The 23101-nt window shown below is 26.7% G+C and overlaps 1 pseudogene; it reads right to left on the bottom strand.

Annotated features, from left to right (window-relative positions):
• Positions 1–3101: 3101 nt before the first annotated feature.
• Positions 3102–4382, bottom strand: LOC111313612 (glutathione S-transferase F11 pseudogene; annotated as a pseudogene).
• Between the last annotated feature and the right edge of the window lie 18719 nt (positions 4383–23101).

Here is a 23101-nt window from a genome sequence, read left to right as displayed (position 1 = left end):
ATATTTTTAAAAAGAATCTGTTTATCAAACAAGTTCAAATACCTATGACTATTTGAATAATTATCTATTTCAAATTGCTATAACCTTTTGTTTTGTCATAAAATAACTTTTTCTATTCATACAAACTTATTTCAATTCAAATAATACAAATTTATTAATATTTAGAAAATTAATAAGTAAAAGATTTAAAAAGATAAAATCTGTTTATTGAATAAGTTCAAATAGTTATAACTATTTGAATAATTATTTATTTCAACTTGTTGTGACTTTTTTTTTGTCATAAAATAATTGTTTTTGTTCATATAGGCTTATTTGGATTAAAATGACATTGATTTTATTAATATTTTAATAATTAATAAATCAAAGATTTTAAAAATAAATATGTTTACTGAACAAGTTCAAATAGTCATAACTATTTGACTAATTATCCATTTCAAATCGTTATGACCTTTTGTTTCATCATAAAACAATTACATAAGTTCATATAGGCTTATTCGAAATAAAATAATACTAATTTATTAATATTCCAAAAATTAATAAGTAAGAGATTTAAAATATGAATTTGTTTGCTGAACAAATTGAAATAGTTATGACTATTTGAATAATTATCTATTTCAAATTATTATGACCTTTTGTTTTGTCATAAAATAATTGTTTCTATTCAAACAAGCTTATTCTGAATAAAATAACATAAATTTATTAATATTTCAAAAATTAATAAGTAAAAATTTTAAAAATAAATTGGTTTTCTGAACATGTTCAAATAGTTATGATTTTTTGTTTTGTCATAAACCAGTTGTTTTTATTCATACAAGCGTATTCGAAATAAAATGATACTAATTTATTAATATTCCAAAAATTAATAAGTAAAAGATTTTTTAAAATAAATCTATTTACTGAATAAGTTCAAATCATTATGACTGGTCAAACAATTATTTGTTTCAAATAGTTATGATCTTTTGTTTTATCCTAAAACAATTGTTTCTATTCATATAAGTTTATTCAAAATATAATTAATACTAATTTATTAATATTCTAAAAATTAGTTGATAGGAGATTTAAAAAATAAATCTGTTTACCAAACTAGTTTAAATAGTTATGCCTATTTAAATAATTATCTATTTCAAATCGTTATGACCTTTTTTTGTCATAAAACAATTGTTGCTATTCATGCAAAATTATTCAAAATAAAATAATACTAATCTATTAATATTTTGAAAATTAATAAGAAATTTAAAAACTAAATATGTTTACCAAAATAGTTCAAATAGTTATGGCTATTTAAACAATTATCTATATCAAATCGTTATGATCTTTATTTTGTCATAAAATAATTATCTCTTTTCATACAAGCTTATTCAAGTTAAAATAATACTAATTTAATAATATTCCAAAAATTAGTAAGTAAAAGATTTAAAAAGTAAATGTGTTTATCGAACTAGTTCAAATAGTTAAGACTATTATAATAATTATATATTTTAAATCATTCTGACCTTTTGTTTTTTCATAAAATAATTTTTTCAATTCATACAAGCTTATTCAAAATAAAATAATATAAATAGATAATTGTTCAAATAGTTATAATTATTTAAACTTGTTTGATAAACGATTCTTTTTTTAATTCTCTTTGTTATTATTTTCCAAAATATTAATAAATTAGTACTATTTTATTTTGAATAAACTTATATAAACAAAAATAAATCTTTTATGACAAACCAAAAGGTCATAACAATTTAAAATAGATAATTATTCAAATAGTCATGACTACTTGATATAGTTCAGTAAACATATTTTTTTAAAATTTTTTTACTTATTAATTGTCAAAATATTAATAAATTAGTATTATTTTAATTCATATAAGCTTGTATGAACAAAAATAATTGTTTTATAATAGGATAAGAAGTCATAACGATTTGAAATAAATAATTTGTCAAATAATCATAACTATTTAAACTAGTTTGATAAATACATTTATTTTTTAAATTCTTATTAATTTTTGAAATATTAATAGATTAGTATTACTTTATTCAGAACAAACTTATATGAACAAAAGCATTTGTTTTATGATAAAACAAAAGGTCATAATGATTTGAATTAGATAACTGTTCAAATAGTTGCAATTATTTGTATTTGTATTAATTATTAATGTATTTATCTCATTCAGTCAATCTTTTTACCAATAATTATGCAAAAAATACAATAAATACCTTTAATGAAGATCTTGATGAAAATTAACATTTTGGTCCATGAAAACATTAATCTTTTGACATCTTGAGCCTCCTCTAATATTAATCTCCAAATCATGCCAATTTTTTTTCCTTGTATGTTCCTTATGCAAAATATAAATTTCTCATAATTACCTTTAAATTGTTAGAAAAAATAAATAAGAGAAAAGAAATAATAGAAAATAATTTTGGCTCTGAGGCATGAAGAACACTTTCATAAAGGTAATTATGCATTTAGAATACAATAAAACCTCAAACTCTTCAATCAAAAACAGTGAAAATGATTGTACTGACAGATTTATTTATAATGAATGAACAGACATAAACTTATATTCAGATGGTTATGACTTTTTGTATAATCTTGACTTCTACGAATAATAATCTATTTATATTCAAATAGTTATAACCATTTGTCATATGATAATTCTGTTCAAACATAATTATTTAAAATATGAATAAAATTAATACAAAAATTAAATTTATTCATCAATAATTAAATCTTTCTATCCAATATGGAATGCATCACATTCTAAACTACCAATAAGTTCTACAAACTGAAGCTAAGAAAGAGTGGTTAACAATGATTTGCTATTGTTATATCCTTTGAAGTCCAACAACGTGAAACTTTTGGTTCTCTATATATGTCAATGATCTTATATTTATATTTTTATTTAAAAATTAACAATCAATTATATTCAAAATAAGTCTTTTGAAAAATTAAGTTTACAATTGTTCCACAACCACAAACAGAATGAAAAAAGAAAAAGGAGAAAATCTCCAACTCAATTATGATCGCTTAGAAGGCATACTTGCATGCAGAAGATTTGATACGCAACAAGCAAAAAGATGTAAAGGTGAAACACACTAGTAAAGTAATCAGTAATTAGCGAGCTTCATCAGCTTCTTGCCAGCATTTCGGTTGGAAATGGCCTCCCACCATGCATCGACATGGTTCCTTTGGGCCACTAAGTGCCCCATTGCAGCATCGTTGACCAAGTATCTAATGCCTGGTAGATGGCTAAGATCAGCCAACGTGAATGAATCTCCAGCAAGATAGGTGGTGTTGGACAAGCGTTGCTCGTAAATGTGCAAGACTTTCTCCAGCTTTTGCTCACAGCTGTGCGCCAAGGCCAAGTCGCCCTACTTTCCCATTCGTGGCAGGATCACCAGTTGAAGGACCAGAGTGTAGACCAAGTCATTGAAATTGTGTGCTTCCACTTCAAGCCACTGATCCACCACTGATCCATTTAGTTATTATATTTAATTTATTAATTTAAATATAGTCAAATGAAAAATATGCCGACCCTCCAACTTTGCTTAAAAAATTCAAAAACTTAATATAATAGTCCATAAAATGTCTAGTATAAAACTTGTTTTTGATACAAGGAAAAGGATATGAAACTAGCTCTTTAAATAGAGTGAAATTACATGCATACATTATCGTAAATCAATTGTAGGGTGCTACATCTAATTTGTTTAATACCAGAATTAATAATTAATATATTCTTAATTATATATTACGGTAGACCAGATAACATCATCAAACCGATTCCAACAATATTACCAAAAAGTTTCAAGTCTCCATCCTCTATGGCTGGGACTTGTCCAAACGGCTGCATACCAAATGTGAAATTTTAAATGAGTTATAAATAAATGGTGATAATACATGTATTAAGGCATTGATAAAATGACAAAAGATAAGTTTTAGTTATACAAGAATAATAAGAAGAAGAAGAATGATTGAATGAAAATTGACGTACTTGATGGAGGAGGAAATCGGGTTTTTTATGCTCTCCTGCATCAAGATTGACGTGAACAATCTCAATTTCAACATCTCTCGAGAAGGCAGGCCACAACCCTTTGGAGGCAAGCTGCTCTTATTGGACCATAGACTTTCATTACCATTTTCTAATATTTAATGTTTTCTTTTCTTTTTTTTTATTTATTTTATGTGCGTTTCTTCAAGCTTTAATTCTGGCTTGCTTGACTTGTTATTATTATACATACAAGGGATTAGGTTTTTAGTGACATTTTTTTTTACGTTTAGCGGCGTCTATAAACGCCACTAAAAGATTAGTGGCGTTTGTCAAAAATACCACTAATAGTGTTAGCTATACCTACATCAGAGAAAATAACGACGCTTTTAGAAAAACACTATTAACTTAGTGGCACTTTTAAGAACAAATGCCACTAAATTCAACATTTAGGTTTTTATTAGAAAGTGCCGTTAAATTTAGTAGAGTTCATAATATAAAATGCCACTAAGTTAGTGGTGTTTATAGTAGAAAGCTCCACTATATTTTGGCATTTAGCGGCATTTTTAGGCACAAACGCCGCTAAATTAAGAAATTTATTTTTTAAAATTTCTTTTAAAATTTATTATTATCATTAAATAAAAATATTAAAAGAAATAAAAATAAACTTAAATTCATAAACTGACTATTATAAATACATAATTTGTTTCAATATAGATGAAACATAAAGTTTAATATATGCAATAACATTCAAATTATTTTAGTACATTAACCAAAAATTTAAAATGTATGAAATTGATGACTGTATAGATTTGGAACATTACTATTTCATGAAAGATTTTTTTCACCTTGGTCACTAGCATACTTAAGAACCTACCGAATAAAGTAATACAAATTTTAACACTTAATAATAAGCTATTTTTTATATTAAAAAATATAAATAGTTACTAAATATAATACCTAAGTTGGTGGACCACTTAGATTAGTTTTTGAAAATTGTTGTTGCACAAAATTCATAAAAGTATTGAATCGATCATGTAACTGCTGAAATCTTGCACACTCTTGGTCTATTCTAACATGTTCTTCTTGAATTTTAACACACTTCTGTTCTCTTTCTACTTTCATTTGCTTAAAATCTACAGTGTAACAAAAGAAGATTAAGTATGTGGCAAATACTTTACCTTGCAGCATTCATAAATAAATATAGATGCCTTTTTGTGGTTATCTATCTTCTATTATTGATGGTTTTCATGCACAATGAATCTTTTTAAGCAAGATTAAGTCATTTCATCAAACAATATAATTTGGAAAAACAAACAAAACAAATGCCAAGATGAGATGAGAAAATTTAGGTAACAATAAAGTATAGGCAAAATATATTCATCGACATACGCACATTTTTTTATATGAAGCATACCGATATTTTGAAATGCAAAAATGTCTCTTCCTAGTCTCATTTCATCATCCCTTCCACTCCGTAAGTAGAAATGCAAAGTACTTTACAAGTACCTTACAAAAGTTTTACCTATTTCCTTTTGAATTGAAGATGTAAAGTTTAGGTATATGACATACCCCAGATAAAAATAACAGATATTGGAATAGTCTTAAAATTGAAGGAAAATACTAAAAAATCTAATTGAATATGGTAACTAGTAACATTAACATGAAATCAAGGAGACAAGCACATGCATACCACTAGACATGCATATGCATGCTAGTCTCTGCCCACGTTTATTTGCAAACACGATTGCTAGTTTTGGCAATTGACGGCATTGGCTACACAAGAAAAAAAAATCCTATATCAATAACTTTAGTAAAAAAATAAACTTCTACCAAGCAATGACATCAATGACAAATAGACAATGCACAGAACCTATAAACTACAAACAACACAAACACCCATTTGTCCTTTAATGAGGGATAAAGCCTAAAAGCACTCAGCAACATCTTTATATGAATATTTTACCAGTCAGGATCCATAAGTCCAAGTAAATATCTGATATATGTTCCAGTTTACATAACTTAATAACAAACTCATTAAATTACCAGCGAATAAAGACAAAAAAATAGTAAAAGAAGTAAAATCGAGTTAAAAATACTTGTACATTGTAATTTGTATGAAAGTGATAAGAAACCAAAAAAGGTCCCATAAAAGCCTATTTAATACTCAAATTACATTTAAAACATAATAAACTATTTTAGAATGGTTTTCTAAGGATATCTTGAATGAATCAACAAATTCATGTTAACAACTATTAATTTTTTAGTAATTTCAAAAATATTCTGTTGAAAAAAAATTAAATCTAAAATTTTATTCATGTTTATAAATAAATTCAACGTTCAATTTCAAGTTTTTTAGAGAAAAATCTTATTTCTTTCACTTTTTGTTCTATTTTGAATTTTTCTCACCAATCAAATAAAACCAAACTCAGAACTACAATAACAAAATAAATTGATCAAAAAAAGAAAAAAGAACAACCAAACACTAAAAATTGCCAATGTTAAAATGAAGCTTACCAATAGAGCTTGAACGATGACAGAAATGTAACAAATCAGGCAGAAAGTTTAGGGATTTAACCTAATAAATCATACAAAAAGTTTAGGAATTTAACCAAAAATGGCAAAAACAAAAAGAAAGAAGATGAAAATTGACCATAAAATGACTAAAACTTAGATAAAAAATGAGAAGAAAGCGACTTAAACTGAGCAGAAATGGAAGAAGTGAGTAGGGAAAAGAAACGTAGAATTGGGGTCTCACGAGTTTGAAATTTAAGAAAAATTTAGCAGCATTTTCTTATAGAAACACCACTAACTTTCTTACCCTTAGCGGCTTTTAATTTAAAAATGCCATTATTCAAAAACAAAACTCTTTTTTGAATTATTCAAGGTATTTTTGGCTAGAAACGCCTTGAATAATCTTTACAAAAAATTAAATTGGGTTATTCAAGGCGTTTCTGGCCAAAAATACCTTGAATAATCCCCTCAAAAAAATTGAAGGGGATTATTCAAGACATTTTTGGCTAGAAATACCTTGAATAATCTTGTTCAACTTTTTGTTAGGGATTATTCAAGGCTTTTTGGAGAAAAATACCTTGAATAATCCAAAAAAAGTACCAAGGGATTATTTCAAGTATTTTTAGCTAAAAACATCTTAAACAATCTCTTCATAAAAATTGAAAGGGATTATTGAAGGCATTTTTAGCTAGAAACGCCTTGAATAATCCCATTTAATTTTTTGTAAAAGATTATTAAAGGCATTTTCTAGGTAAAAATGCCTTGAATAATCCATAATAAAAAATTAGAGGGGATTATTCAAGGCATTTTTTTATCAGAAACACCTTGAATAACCCCATTCAATTTTTTGTAATGGATTATTTAATGCATTTTTCATACCAAACACCATATATAAATCAATTTTTTTACTAGCAGATACCTCTAACTAACTTACATGCATTTCCATACATGCTTTTCAAAATGATAATGGCTATTTCACAATTTTTTAGTCAGGTCAAATTCGAAAATAATGCTACTTTCCCTTCCAGAATCCTAGAACACCACAAGGAGAGGTGGATTTTTTATTCCAAGACTTTGGGTACTATTAAGAATCTGCCAGTTTTTCTCAGAATCATATTACCTTGAATCAAACATTGGAATCACACTCAATAGTAAGATTTTGAGGGAAAATGTATGGATTCTCCCGAACCAAACGCCCCTTGAGTTTTTTTAGATTTGTAATTAACGGCATTTACATTATAAATGCCTTGAAATTTATAAAAATCAAAGTATATAGCGATGTTTAGGACAACAAATGCCACCAAAATATATTTTTAATAGCATTTTTAAATCCAAATGCCACTATATAAGAATTTGGTGGTGTTTTATAAAAAACACACCACTAACCTTATAAAAACATAAAACTTTATAACGTTTATTTAAAAATGCCACTAAAAAACAGCCATTAAATTTTCATTTTTGTGCAGTATATATATATATATATAATATATATATATATATGGATGTGGATGCAAATTGGACCCAATGGCCATGGTGGTTGTGGCACATGCCTTTTCCCTTGATTTTGTTTTCTCTTATCAATATTCCTTCAAAAGTGGGGGTTGTCATTTGCCAATATCAATATGATCCTCCACCATTCAGGGGATGAAACTAATTGAAAGAAATCCAACTCTGTTTTACTCACCACATGCAATGCAATGCCAAATGATGGCCTTAATTTCTTCTTTTCCTCCTCACTTTTCTCATCACATCCTCTGCGTGCTGGTTAGCCTTTTATAACAATTCCACTACGCTTGCTTAAACCAATTTCATTTGAATCAACAAAATTAGGGATCTTTTGTTTTTTATTTTTTATTTTCATTTTTAGTTTTTTTGAAAATTAAAACAAATTCATTTTCTATTTTTGAAAACTAAAAATAAAGTTTTAAAAATGTTTGAAAATGATTGAAAAGAGAAAATTGGTGTTTTCAATTTTTTTAAAAAGTAATTTGATATTGTTACCATGCAAACACTATTCACAAAATTACAATTAAACTTCTATAGTGGCGCTATAATTATTATAATAACAAAATAATATTTTATTATATAAATATTATATTATAAATAATATATTAATAAATACTATTAATACATACTATATTTATAAATATTATATTAATAAATAATATATTCATAAATAATATTATATTTATAAATAATATATTAATAAATATTATTATATTAATATTATTATATTATTAATAACAAAAGGAACCTAAAAACTTTAACCACTTTCTCTTACATGTTTTCGTTTTTACATTTTTAAAATAAAAACATTTTATTCAAACATACATTCAAATTCAATAAATTAAAAATAAAACAAATTAAAATTTTAACAAACATAAAATATAAAACATAAACATACAATAATACTAAATGACTCCTTAATTTTACTCAAGTAAACCTAATCTGTATAATTATTGAGGCACAAATATAATTTTTTTTTGTTAGAAATATGAAATTATTTATCTTCAATAGAAAATTAAATTAGATGTGTTCATATGTCAAATAAGTTAAGATAGGTCTTTATAACACTTCTAAAAGTTTGCATAAGGTTTGGACAGTCACTTAAACCCATATTATTTAAATTTATATTTTTTAAGTATTTAAAAATATTTTTATATGAATATTCAATATATTTTAGAATTAAATTAAAATAAAATAATTATTTCATAGTAAAATATTTTTTGTTTAGCTTAAAAAATTATTGTACAAGTTTGACTCAAATTTGATCATATTTGACAAGCCCTTTAACCCATGTAAAAATTTAAATTAAACTGCTTGATACCTATATATAAAAAAAAAAAAAAAGGTTCCTAAATTAGGCCTAAAATTACATTTTTAATCTAAGTGGCCCAAACAAAAAAAAAATGTTTATTGTTCGTTATGAGCCTTGTTATAACGTATAAATTTGTGAATTTACCATTAGATATAAATTTTAGGAGTTGCCACCAATATCTTTTATTAAGGTATAATTGACCACCTGATCTAATCTATCCTATTTAAAAAGGTATCTCAAGATTAAATTAGGCATATTTAAATATTAGATTTTAGTTTACGAAACCAGATTTTAGATTCAAAAATACGGTTACGTGTAAGGAATATTATAACACCCTTTCAACACCTATTCAAAGGATGATACTAGTTTGATTTCAAATTATCTAATCTTTAATTATATTTATGATTTACCAAAATATTTAATATTGAAAATAGATCTTAGAATTACTATAATAGTTTGGTAGCAATTTATGATAATTCGCTTACCTCAAAAGTATTCATTAAGACTAGTATCTTATTCTGAAGAGGCTCTTTCGTCGGATTCATTAATATATTTTTATTCAAGAAAATAATTAAAAAAATCTTCCAATAATTTAGTAAGATTTACTTTTACGCAAATCTCCTAATAATTTAGTGAGATTTCCTTCTAAATTTATTTTTAGAAAATGTATTAAATTTTTCAATGGTTTGGTAGGATCAAAACAAAATATTTTATTAGTAATATTTTTTTATAAAAATTAATTTATAAAATTCTCCAATAGTTTGGTAGAATATATAAAAAATTTAAATTCACGAAAAATTCTCCAATAGTTTAGTAGAATTTATGAATTTACTTTAAAAAACATTTTTTAGGTTATTATTTTTAAATAAATAAATAAATAAAATGAAATTCATAAAGGCATTTTAAAAAAATAGATAGTAAAATTTAAATTTAAAGTAATGAGTAAATAATAATTAAAGGGAAAATAATAATAATAATAAGTAAAAATAAAAAAGCTAAAAATAAAATAGAAAAAGTAAAATGAAATGAAATGAAAACATAAAATAGGATGAAAGAAAAAAAAAAAAGGAAAACCTGTGATTAAATCGAGCTTGAAGCATGGATTTTCACGCGAATAGTCAGGTTTATGCAAAAATTTCAAATTTCAACCGCAAAGTTCATCATAAACCTAAAAAAACCAAAAAAAAAATTTAGATTCTTGAAAACTTAATAGATATCTCAGAATCAAAAGCCAACAGAAAACCCAAAAAAAAATCAAAAACTCAATAGAATATGAAATCAAACTCAGAAGTTGAAACCCAAATTCAGCAAACTCAAAAGCAAATCAAATCAAACTTAGGATGAAATAAAGTCATAGAACCCAAAGAAAAAAAATCTTAGAATTTTCTTGAGTGATTCCTCTAGAAAATTAAGTGTTAGCATTGAATTGATTAAAAGTTTTGAATTAACAAAACAAAAATTTGCCTAACTTGAATCAAACTCTTCTAATCTTAAATTGAACATTTTTTCAACCTTCTATCTTGCCAAAATTCATTTAGGAACTAAAACAAAGCAAATTCTCAAAACAAAATGGATTAAGGCATGTTTTGATAGAAGGGATCGATCCCTTAAGGGAAGGGATTGATCCCCTCCCTTACCTGATTGATCCTCCGACTAAAGAGATCGATCCATTTTTCTTTCAATAGCTAAAGTCTTAGGAAATCATCAAGAACCAATTGATCCTTTTCCCGTATGGATCGATTGGTTGGGGTTTAAACTTTTTCAATCAATCTCTTCCTTAAAAAGATCGATCTATTTTTTACACAGAATGCAATCATGGTTAACAATCCACCAAAAAGGATCGATCCCCCCACATAGGGGATTGATCACCTAAGCATCGGATCAATCTCTTCCTTAAAGGGATTGATTTATTTTTTATACAGAATGTGACTCTGGTTTGAAAATCCTCAAAAGGGATCGATCCCCCCATATAGAGGATCGATTACCTAAAAATGGGATTGATCAGGTATGTTACTTGATTGATCGAGTAAGCATTTTCTCACACAAAATTGGGCTTTCCTATAACTAACCCAATCGATCTCCTAAATGAGGGGATCAATCCCCTAGTGTCCAGAAAGCCCCAACAACTATTTTTTGTCTGATATTTTGTAGGTTTGAAGTATTAAATCCAAAGCAACGGCTATCTACTCCTTTTTACATATAAATTAAGGCTTCTACTACAAATCAAGAGTATGAATAGCTCAAAGAACTTATTACTCCACCAACCATCTTGTTCAAACATTCAAACCAGTTCAAAAGAGAGAAAAGTGTAGAAAATCCTTCTTATATCAGTTTTTTTCTAAATACTCTTATCAATATAGCTTTGTACTTCAAGCTAGCAAACACCCAACCTTCAAGAGGTTCTTTAAGTTTGCATAACACTTCAAAAATTTTGTATTGTGAGATTGTGAGCTTAAGGTAAAAGATAACCCTTAAGAGTTTATGGTGTTGATTGTGTAAAGCTTTGAGAAGCTAGGTTGTAACTTTCAACACATAGTGGATTGAACTCTTTGGTAAGTGAGGTTAAGGGAGAAGACGTAGGTGCCTAAAGAAAGGACCGAACTTTTATAAATATTGGTGTCTAATTCTCTATCTCTATCTCTTGTTTTTAATATTGTTAGTTTACTCTCATTTATTATGTTTATTTGCTTAGATAAATTGTTTTGCAGAATTTTTACTTATTAAGTATTGATTTTAAAAAATTTTATTATCAACCAATTCATGCCTCCTCTTGGTTCATTTCAAGTCTTTGAGCTAACACTAAGATCCCTAAAATTTTATTTTTCCCCCTTTTCTTGTGCGGTTGATTGGTGTTTATATAGGGCCATTTGCTATGAATTTTAAGGATTTGCATTGAAATGGAAAGATTGCAGATCTCATTATGCTCTGAATTGATTTTTTCTTCATTCTCTTTAAAATCTATTTAATTAATTTATGGAATTATCTCAATTTTCCTTGATTTTCAAAATTCCTCAAAATTTTTTAAATTAATTTCAACTTTAATTCCCTGATTTAATTTATTTTCAACCTTCATTTAATATTTGAAGATATCATGTTTAAGTCTTAATTGTCGATATCATCCTTGATTAGTGCTTAAATTACGCCACAAAATTTATTGACGTGATTTATGATAAAAATTTAAAACCAGATAAATAAATAAGACAAACGAGATATAAAAATGAATTGTAGGAAATTGGACAATTGGGCTTGGATCAAATGTGGGCCCAATTAGTTTGAGCCTTACACTAAATAGGGTGTCTAAACTATCCCTATTTACATAGTTTCTGTGAAACAAAAATTGTGTGAAGATATAGATACCCATTATGTCCAAGCCTAAATTATTCAACTTTTTTTTTTTAAAAAAAGGCTCTTAAAAAATGAAGGCACGTAACTTTTTAAAAAATTAAGGATAACACCTGAAGATTTTGACAATTATGGCTGGAGGTTTTACAGATCATGTCCAAAGAACTTGAAAATTAAGCTAGGAGGTCTTACAAATTATTTATTAAAAAATGCTCCTTTAAACAAATGCTACATAATTTTTTTAAAAAATTGTACTTGAAAGTTTTAAAAAATCATGCTCAAAGGTCTTATAGATCATGCCTACAGGACTTGGAGACTACGCCTGGAGATATTAAAGATTACACTTGAAGGTTTTACAAATCTTAACTCTAAAACAGATTTAGCTCAAAAGACTTACGAATCTTGCTCGAAGAACTTAGAGATTATAGCCAAAGGTCTTTCAAATCTCGACTTTAAAGTAGATTCAGCTCGAAAGACTCACAAATCTTACTTAAAGGATTTAGAGATTATGCTTAGAAGTCTTATAAATCTTAACTCTAAAACAGATTCAATTCATAAAACTTACTAATCTTGCTCGAAAAACTTCGAGATTATGTCCGAAGGTCTTATAAATCTTAACTCTAAAGTAGATTTAGATCGAAAAACTTATGAATCTTGCCCAGAGGTCTTATAAATCAAATTTTGAAAAAGCTTCTTTGAAAAAGCTTCTTTAGAAAAATGTTCAACTACATTAAAAAGAAAATAGATATTTAGAGCTTTTAAAAAATCATGCTCGAAAGTCTTATAGATCTTATACGAAAAACTTTAAAAAAAGTTTAACAATTTTAAAGATGTACCTGAAGGTTTATAAGAAAAAATTACCTTGAGGTTTTTTAAAACTGTTACTCAAAAATTTTAACAAATATACCCTAAGGTAAAATCTTGTTTAATCAAAGTTTCCTTTTTTTATCAAAAATTTAAGTCAACACCTCTTTCCCCTGAAAAACATGAATGCAACATATGAAAAAGATGTGATGTATACAATGTAAGAAATGCATAAAGTGCAATGAATGCAATGTATGAATTATATACCAAATGTCCTTAATTATGGTAATAGGATTCTCAAAACTTTTTCTCTCTTCATCTTTCCATAACATAGCCTTTGAATTAGTTAACAAGTTCTTTTATTCCTTAAAGTAGACATTCTCAACATTTTCATTCTTGAAAACTATTCTTCTTATCTAGTGAGTTGTTTCAATATCAATCCCTTGCATTTGACATTTTCTTGCCCCAAAAAGTCTCTTATAGCATTCATCTATCTCCCACCATGAGCATTAATATCCAACACATTTTGAATATTTCTAAAAACTTCCTAAAAATAGCAATAAAAATTGCCCCATATAACTTTTTTCTGTGTGTGATCAACTCTCTTAAAACTTGGTGATTATTACCTCGAATGAGGATAATGAATCTTAATTTAGTCATCCAAAAAGATGTAATAGTTTGGCACATCAAAAAGGATATTAACTACCACAGGAATTTGGCCACTAAATGAGAACAAGAACATCTTTTCATCTAGGCTCACAATTAAAAATAGTATTTTAAAGTGCTATCTATTTTGGCATTCATTTTAGTTCTTGATATGTGGTATTTTAATAAATGTCAAGACTAACTATGTTAGGTTCAAAATTTCAGGTCAAAAAAAGGAACAAGGCCTAAATTTTAGAGGTAATCTTTATAGTGATATCGATATATTTGGGTTTTTAAAGAAAAGTCTCATTGGTGCTACATGAAAAGGCATGAGTTTGTTTCAAAGTTTAAATCTTCCTGTATAATGCCATTTTGGGTTTTCACTCTAAAGCTTAATTATTTTCTTTTCTTTTTTTTCTATATTCCTTGATGCATTTGAGCATTTAAAGTTCATCAAAATAAAAAAGTATTGGTGATTTTCTAAAGAAAAACTTTTCAATTTAGATATCCATACTTGATCAAAATGAACTTTTTAAAGGACATAACGTAGGCTAGGATTTAGGGTTTTGAAAGAAAGGATTTAAGCCTATAAATGTATTTACAGGTGATCAAACCAATGATCATTTGTTTTCCAAAGACACGTTTTCTTTTCTCAAAATACGTCTTTTCATTTTTTTTCCATTTTTTTTCTTTTCTTTCTTTCTTTTTTTTTTTTTTTTTTTGTATGAGTTTAAAATTTTTTAAACTTATCTTATTTCAAGGTTACTCCTTAACATAAGGTATTATTTTCTAACTCTTAGCACATGATCACATGCCATCTTGATGAGATCCATTTCTTCTTGAACTTGCCTCCAAATTTGAAAGGTGATCCTTGGTTAGGGTTCATTCAGAAAGAATAATCAACAAGCTTAAATGAGGTAGCAAATAGATATTTTCTTTTTTTGTGAAAGAAATTTAAAAAATAACCAATTTTCATTTCAAGTATGGATACTTATTGAAACTCAGTTCTCAGGATACAACTTATTTTCTGATTGACTTTAGGTTCATTTGAATGCCTCACATGCATGATTTCATAATCAATTTTTTTTTTGCTCTTTTTTTTCAACTCATGTATGTTCATCAGTCAGAATAGTCAAAAGGGTTATTTTAGACATCAAGTAAATTTGACTTTTTCAATAAATTTACCCCAAAGTGAGTACAGAGGATCGCTTGATAAAAGATTCAAAGAGAAGATGAATATAGCACAAGCCAAAATACTGAAAAAATTGAGAAAATATGGCTTAAGGCATTTAGGTGGTGACGTGTTTGAAATAATCGTGATATTTATTAAATCACCAAAAACTAAAAAGCTTAAGAGAGTGTCTTAAAAAATTTTACAAATTAGTTGACTATCTCATTATTCACAACTTAAATGAAAACCAATAAATTTTAATGTTCATCGTGGTCAAATAAAGTGAAGTTTTGAAACTTTCATCCTTAGAAATTCTTAAGGTTTTTAATCTTCCAATTGAAAAGAACAAAATATTCAGGGAAATGGCTCAATATACCTATTCTTAATAGTAATCATCAAATTTCTTGAGATTTTTTTTTTTCATATGCTTTTGTGGGAACCCAAACAATCAAAACTCATCAGAAACTAATGGCTTCATGTTCAAGAAATCAATATATAAAGAACAATTAACCTATGATAAAACAACTTTCCATTGTTTAAAAAACTCTTAGGTCAAGGTGCCACTATGGATAAGACTTTCCATTTTTTATTTCAACTGCCTATATTTCTTAGTCAAAATGTGATAATCACATTTACGATTTAGGTCATAACTCTTGGTTGATGGATTCGAAGTTACTTTTAAAGATATTGGGGTGAGGTACTAATACTTTACCAGTAGAGACAACAGATCAAAAATTGAAATTAGGATTTTCTTTAAGTTGTTTTCTTGATCTTTTTTGGCCATTCAATGGTTGAGTAGCAGATTAGGGATAATGACTTATGTGAAGAGCTGATTGTTAGGTTGGTTAGTGAAAATAAGGATTTTGAAAAATATTTACAATAAGGTGGTAAAGTTGGTACATCATGTATGGGGTAAAGCTTTCAACTTGTTTCCTTTTATACATCACAACTTGAATTCTTTTTTCATTCTCGGTATACACACATCCTTTTCTGCCAAGTGTATTTTCGTCTTTAAGCTTAGTACTTTTGATGGCATTGTTTATTATCTCTTCTAATATGACCATGTTGGTAAAATTCTTCATTGTATTTCCAATCATTCTTTCATAGTATAGAGTTTTAAGAGTGTTAACAAACAAGATTATAGTTTTCTTTTTATTAAAGAAGGTTGAACCTAGGTAGTAGCATGTTTCCACTTTTGAGCATATTCTTTGAAACTTTCAACATCTTTTTTCTCCATACTTTGTAGAAATAATCAATCTAGGCTAATTCTACAATATGTTTGTACTAAGTTATGAATGCTCTAGCTAATTCTTTTCATGAAATTATTCAAGTTTTATTCAACTGAGCATACCACCTAGCAGCACATCCCATAAGACTATCTTGGAATACATAAATCAAGAGTTTGTCATAACAGGCATGGGCAGCCATCTTTCTATAGTATATAGTGACGTAAGTCATTGGGCACTTAGTCTCATCATATTTTTCAAATTCTGAAACCTTGAACTTAGGTGGAACAATCACTTCTGGCACCAAGCAAAGCTTCAATGCATCCAAAGATCCATAAAATTCTATTTCTTTGATAGTTCAAAGTTTCTCTTTTATGAGATCCATTTTCTTTTGAGCACCTGAATCTTCTGTTGTTTCAAATGAACTTTCTTTTAGTTTTGATAGTTTTTCAGAATCATTAAAGACTGAAATTGGTGAATCTATTAAAGGTATTCCATAACAAAAGTATGCCCTAAAAGGTGATGCTTGTTGTGATTATGCCCTTTAGGATGCTTGTATATGAGTTTCTTTCACCTCTTTCTCTCTATTCAAATTTTTTAGTATTTCCATTATCTAGGCCAAATCTACTCTCGTTTTCTCAACCCGACTATGTTGTTTTGGCTCTTAAACTTTATTGCCACAATTAAAAATTAAGATAATGTCTATTGTGCATTTATCCAAGAAAAAAATTTTATATATGAATGAATGGATGCATGCATTAAATTCTATCATATAAGAGAAGAAAAAAAAATCTCTAATTAAAAATTAAAAATTATTTTGACAAAAATGTCCAAAAACATTTCTTAAAAAATCTTAAAATTTTTTACCTGATCTTATTCTCTAGCTTTAAGAATTTGTACTGCCATGGACAAGTTCTTCAGCCACTATGACTATGCAATACCCTCCAAAACTCAATGCACCATCTCTAATTAAACCTTGCACATTATGTTGGAAAGCAATGCAATCCCAAAGTGATAATCACATCGAGTTTCAACATCAAACTATTTAGGATAAGGTAGTTTTACTGGCTTTATAGGAATTGGTGCGATTTGATAATTTTCAAGGAGTAGTTAAAGTAATGTAGTGTAAGTCACAAGGATTGGATCAATTATGGCTTTTTTTTTTTTTAACTTAATGATTTTTTAAGTTAAGTAGTTTTTTTTACTCACAAGTGTAGATCTTGGAGTAGAATTTGGTGTATATGCCTAAAAGTTCATTGGAAAACTTGGCTGCCAGATGGGTTGATAAGCAAAAAGATTTTGAAAAGCATAATTCATAATCAGGAAAGTATATGGGTATGGGCTAATCTGTGAAGGTTGAATAGAAATAGGTCTTATTTAAGATGCCAAAATTGGTTGTTTAGGAATAACCGATTGGGGATTTGGGTATGATTCAATATGTAAGTTAGTGAAAGATTAAAGTCTTTATCTCTTCCGCTTCTTCTCTAACTTAGTCTTTTCTTAGGCCACTGGATGCATTGGCATGACTTAGACCAACATCAATATTATAAGTGACTTTTTTATCCTGACAAAGTGGTTGTTTAATGCATATATGGATTAGAGTTGATAAAGATTCTTGAGAATGGGTTGCTTCAAGATTTTTAACCTTTTTTCTACCAGCTTGGTAAGTTGCATTTTTATTTCTTAGGTTATGCCCAAAATTTTCTTGGTTAAGTTCTAAAGCTTGGATCTGTGCCTTTAATTGATCTCTCATCTTTTTTAAACTGCTACTCTAAATGAGTAAAAGATTTTTATTATGCAATGACATGATGAATGAATGATGATTATCTATGAATGAGTAAGATGCATGAAATGAATGAAAACATACAAGCAAACAAATAAATAAATAAATAAATAAATGTGAACTAATTGATGCTAACATGATTCATGAACAGAAGTAACAAACAAGAACAAAGCTAGCAGCCAATACAAAGAAATAGAAAAAAATAAAACAACTTAGTGCATAACTCAAAGGTATGCGACCTACTTTGGATTATTTCTACAAAAAGGAAAGACATGGCTCTACCTATGGGTTAAGTTTATTACGGCTCATTATAGGTGGTTTAGGGTTGACTCAACAAGTTCCTAAATAATTCTTCACATCATTGTCCATAAATTAGTAAGGCATCCCAATCATCACCCATTATAGGCTACAAGTGGAAAGGGTTCAATTTGAGTGAAAGTTTTTTGCTAACTTATATAGAGACATGAAATCTCACGAAGGCGTAGGTATTTTACCCTATCTTAAGGGACATAATTCGGGTGTAAAGCTCATGTTATGCATATGCAAATGAATGAAAAATATATAAAATGAATAAATGAATAAATAATAAGATATAAGCAATAGAAGAAAATCTTAAATTTATTAGGTTAAGCTTGGATAATAAGAAATCATTTACTGGCCTTGCTCTTGATTTTTTAAGTAGAGTCGTCAAATTATCATAAGGTATAGATCGTAAACTTACCGTTAGACATAGATTTTAGGAGTCACCACCAATCTTTTTGTTAAGGTGTGATTAGTCACCTGATCGAATTTGTCATATTTAAAAAAAAGTCTCAAAATTGACTTAGATATCTTTAAATATTAGATTTTAGTCAATGAAACCAAAGTTTAGATTTAGGAGTGTGGTTACACGTAAGGAACATTATAGCACCCTCATAGCAGCCATTCAAATTATGGTACCAGTTTGATTTCAAATTATCCAAGACTTAACTATATTTATAATTTATCAAAATATTTAATATTGAAAATTGATCTTAAAATTACTCCAATAGTTAGATAACAATTTAAGATAACTCTCACCTCAAAAGTATTCATGGAGACTAATATTCTACTTTGAAGAAGCTTCGTCATCAGATTCATTAATATATTTTTATTCAAGAAAATAATTAGTAAAATCTTTCAATAATTTAGTAAGATTTACTTTGATGTAAATCCTTTAATAGTTTGGTGAGATTTCCTTATAAATATATTTTTAGAAAATGTATTAAATTTTTTAATAGTTTAGTAAGACTTAATTTAAAATGCAAATCCTCCAATAATTTGGTAGGATCAAAATAAAATATTTTATTAGTAATAATTTTTTATAAAAATTAATTTATGAGATTCTCCAATAGTTTGGTAGAATTTATAAAAAATTTAAATTCATGAAAAATCTCTAATAGTTTGGTAAAATTTATGAATTTATTTTAGAAACATTTTTTTGTTATTATTTTTCAATAAATTAATAAATAAAATGAAATTCATAAAGGCATTTTAAAAAAATAAATAATAAATTTTCAATTGAAAGTAATAAGTAAAATAATAATTAAAGATGAAAATAATAATAATAATAAGTAAAAATCTAAAAATAAAATGAAAAAAAAAAAAAAAGTAAAATCAAATAAAATCAAATCAAAATAGATAATAAGATGAAAGAAGAAAAAAAAATGAAAACTCGTGATCGAGTTAAGCTTGAAGCATGAATCTTCATAGGGGTCATTGGGTTCACGCAAAAACTTTAAACTTCAACCAAAAAGTTCATCCTAAACCTAAAAAAAACTCAGAAAAATTTTTAAATTCTTGGAAACCCAACAAAAATCCCAAAATCAAATGCCAATAGAAAATCTCAGTAAAAATCTCAAAAACTCAAACAACATATGAAATCAAACTCAAAAATTGAAACTCAAATTCAAGAAACCCAAAAACAAATCAAATTAAACTTAGAACAAAATAAAATTAGATAACAAAAAAAAATCTCAAAATTTGCTTGAACGATTCCCCCCTAAAATTAGAAAACTCAGATCCCTATAATTTTATTTTTTCCTCTTTTTTGTGTGTGGTTAATTGGTGTTTATATAGGATCTTCTGCTAGAAATTTTAGGGATTTGCATTAAATGAAAAAAATTATAGATTTGATTATGCTTTAAATTTATTTTTTTAATTATCATTAAAATCTGTTTAATTAATTTATGAAATTTTTTTTATTTTCTTTAATTTTCATAAGCCTTTAAAATTTCTCAAATTAAGTTTGACTTTGATTCTCTAATTTGAATTTTTTTTTAACATTCCTTTAATATTTGAAGAGATCATGTTTTAATCTTAATTGTTGATATCATTCTTGATTAGTGCTTAAATTAATCAACAAATTTTATTGACATAATTTATGATAAAAATTTAAAATCAAAAAAATAAAAAACTAAAAGATAAATAAATAAATAAGATATAAAAAATATAAAAAATTAGATAATTAAGCTTAAAACATATCCAAACCCAATTGATTTGAGCTTTGAACTAAATAAAGTGTCTACAAGCTTTAATCATCTTAACGGGCTTTTTTTTTTTTTTTTGTGATAGGTAGCCTTTATTCCAATTATCTTGAGATTTATTCATACTATAAATAAAATAAATTATATAAACGTTTCCTTATATAAATGCCTGCCTCTAACATTGTATCCCTTTAGAAATACAAATTCCCGAACCACTCTTTTTTATTTCAACTCATATATTTGATTGCCCTCTTCAAATAAAATAATGCCACACAAAAATGATTGCCCTCTTCAAATAAAATAATGCTACACAAAAATCATGGATGTTTCGTACATTTTACTCAAATTTTGATTTGTTTAAGATGAAATTAAAAAAAAAAAAAAAAAGAACCAAAGCCAGTTTTTTGCAATCATTTGTATTAGACAAGAAACGTGAAATTCTGAATTCCGTCCTTATGTACCATACAAGATTGTTAGATTTATGCCTCTCGTCTATCATTTGTACAAACTGAGTCTTTATACTTTCAACAATTGTTAAGATTCTTATACCCAACATATTGATGTGACATTAATCATGTTGAATGATGCTAACGTGACATTAAATCTATTGCAGTAGAGTCGGTTATTGATAATATTGACTAATTATAAAAAATTTTAAAAGTATTTTTTTTTAACATCTTAAAACTAAAAAGCATTTTTAATAAAAAATAATTTTTATTTTAAAAAAAGTGAAAATTTGAAAATAAAAATAATTTCTCAGTTCTTTAAAAAACTAAAAACTCGAAACAATGGGATAACGAAAGAGATGAGAAACAGTCAAAGGAGAGGGAACGTGAAAGAAAGAAGAAAGAGGGGAGAATCGATTTGACCATCCCATATTGATTTAGCATCATTAGCTAGGTCAAGCGTAGGGAAAAAAGTGAGAGAATGAGAGAGAAATTTGAAGGATTGTTCTTTTCAAAATTAAAAAAAAAAATAGTTTTATATAAAACAAAGATTATGTTTTTAATATTTTAATAAAAATTAATACTTATTTTAAGCTTTTTATTATTTAGATTTAAAATATTTTTTTTCAAAATTTTCAAAAAAATAAAATATTTATTTTTAATTTTCTAAATTTTCATTCATTATTTTGTTTTATGTTTCATAAAAAACTGTTTTTTTATCTTGATTTGGAATTTTGTGAAAGAATCCAAACAATCTCAATTGTTGGATAAAAAATAACAATGGTTGAAAGTACAATACTTAATTTGTACCAACAATAGAACAGAGACCAACTATAAATGCAACATTTGCGTATAGTACTCGGACAAATTTTGAACAAAGAGAAAGAGAAAGTGCAAAAATTAAAAAAAAAAAAAAAAATTGAAAGGCGTAAAGAAGGCGTAGGACAGAATAGAGAAAATGCTCAAATTTGAGAGGCAAAGTAGAGAATTGGTAAAAAAATATAATAATAATAAAAAATAAAATCTAATTTCAATAAAAAAGCGACCAAGGTAATAACTAGGTTGGATTGATCACTGTACAATAAAGAAGATAAAAAATTTTTGTAGGGATTTTGGCTTTTGCCTGCCCTCTTAACTTCGCTCCTGCTTGGCACCAGGTGCAAACAAATTCATAATTAACATGTTTTAATCCTTTACATTGTGTTTGTTAAGAGGAAAAGATGTATGAAGAAACAAATGTGGAAGAAAATATTATTTTCTTTTCACTATTTTTTCATTTAGTAGGATAGGAGAATGAGTGGATTTGCACATTTCTTTTTTTTTTTTTTTAAATCCAATCTTTTTAAATGTGAGAAAAAATTGATTCAACTTAAATTAATAAGTTTATTTATAACTTTACTCAAAACTTATTTCTTTCCTTTGATTTTCCATTCTTTGTATTAAGCACAATAAAAAAAATAACTTGCTTCCTCTCATTTCTTTTTTTTATTTCCTCACATTTTTTAGTTCCTTTCATTTTCTTTCCCTCTTACCGAAGATAATGTTATTAACGAAGTTACTAGTAAATTGTAAGAAAAATACAATTATAGATAAAGTTAAAGGCAAAACAATTTGGCAGGCTTCAATTACTAGATTTGGAAATTGTATATATGCTAAAATTGGAGGGAGAAGAACAATAAGTGGTTGTATCAAACTCAACCTTCTACCCTGCGTGCAGGTAGTTGGCTACATATAAGAGGCTGTAGTTGGTTGGAGTAAGGAACATTGCACGAATCATGTTACCAGCACGAAAAGAAAAGAATAAGTTATGCCTTCATCTTTTCCTTTGGATGGCCTCAGTTTCTTCTTACAAATTCTTTGCTTAATTTC

This window comes from Durio zibethinus, chromosome 23 (genome assembly GCF_047325235.1).
Source record: "Durio zibethinus cultivar Kanyao isolate XHJ-2024 chromosome 23, ASM4732523v1, whole genome shotgun sequence".
In the NCBI taxonomy this organism is placed as follows: Eukaryota; Viridiplantae; Streptophyta; class Magnoliopsida; order Malvales; family Malvaceae; genus Durio; species Durio zibethinus.
Note: the sequence above shows the minus strand (reverse complement) of the source record. Positions and strands in the feature narration are given on the sequence as shown.